At 36.2% G+C, this 748-nt stretch overlaps 1 pseudogene; it reads left to right on the top strand.

Moving 5' to 3' along the window:
• Positions 1 to 244: 244 nt before the first annotated feature.
• Positions 245 to 364, top strand: LOC134937088 (5S ribosomal RNA; annotated as a pseudogene).
• Positions 365 to 748: the final 384 nt, after the last annotated feature.

Genomic DNA, 748 nt, shown 5'->3' with positions numbered 1-748 from the left:
TTGGAGAAAGAGGAGGAGACTTGGCGAATAAACTGTCCCAAAGGGAAATGTTTTGGATTTACCAGCTCAACACGATGCACCCGGCAGGATTTAATGAGGGCTACGAAATCGCCCCCTTCCTATAAGGTCATTGATATCTTCATATTTTATTCCACGACTGTCACAATACTAAACTACTGTATACGTGAGCTTGAAAATAAAAACATTTTTGACACAGAAATGAGTGTGCCTCTCATAACCAATAAGATACAGTCATACCACACTGGCTCCACGCCCAAGCCCGTCCGATCTTGGAAGCTAAGCAGTGTTGGGCTTTAACAGTACCAAGAGGGAGACCCCCTGGGAAGCTAAAGTACTGTAAAAAATGGTTTCTAAAAAACTCGAATGTGTCTAAATATGTTTATTTATGCAATACGTATGATTCTCTTACCATTAGAGCGCATAATTAAGCATATAGCATTATTTGTCACTAAAAGCACATATATGACATTTAAGTATATGCACTATAAATATAGATATCTTCACACTTGCACATAATATATATATAATATAATTAATCTAGACCAAAAAATACCCATATTTGTGCTTATGAATAACATATGCCAGTCTAATCAGGTGGTAAAGTCCGTTTTTTCTTCTGCCATAAAAATGTCATTTATTAATCTAACAGTATGCCTCATATATAAGATTGGACAGTGGACACAATTCCACGCAAAAAACGCATCTCTACTGACAATATTTAAAGTAC

This window comes from Pseudophryne corroboree, chromosome 6 (genome assembly GCF_028390025.1).
Source record: "Pseudophryne corroboree isolate aPseCor3 chromosome 6, aPseCor3.hap2, whole genome shotgun sequence".
NCBI lineage: Eukaryota > Metazoa > Chordata > Amphibia > Anura > Myobatrachidae > Pseudophryne > Pseudophryne corroboree.
Note: the sequence above shows the minus strand (reverse complement) of the source record. Positions and strands in the feature narration are given on the sequence as shown.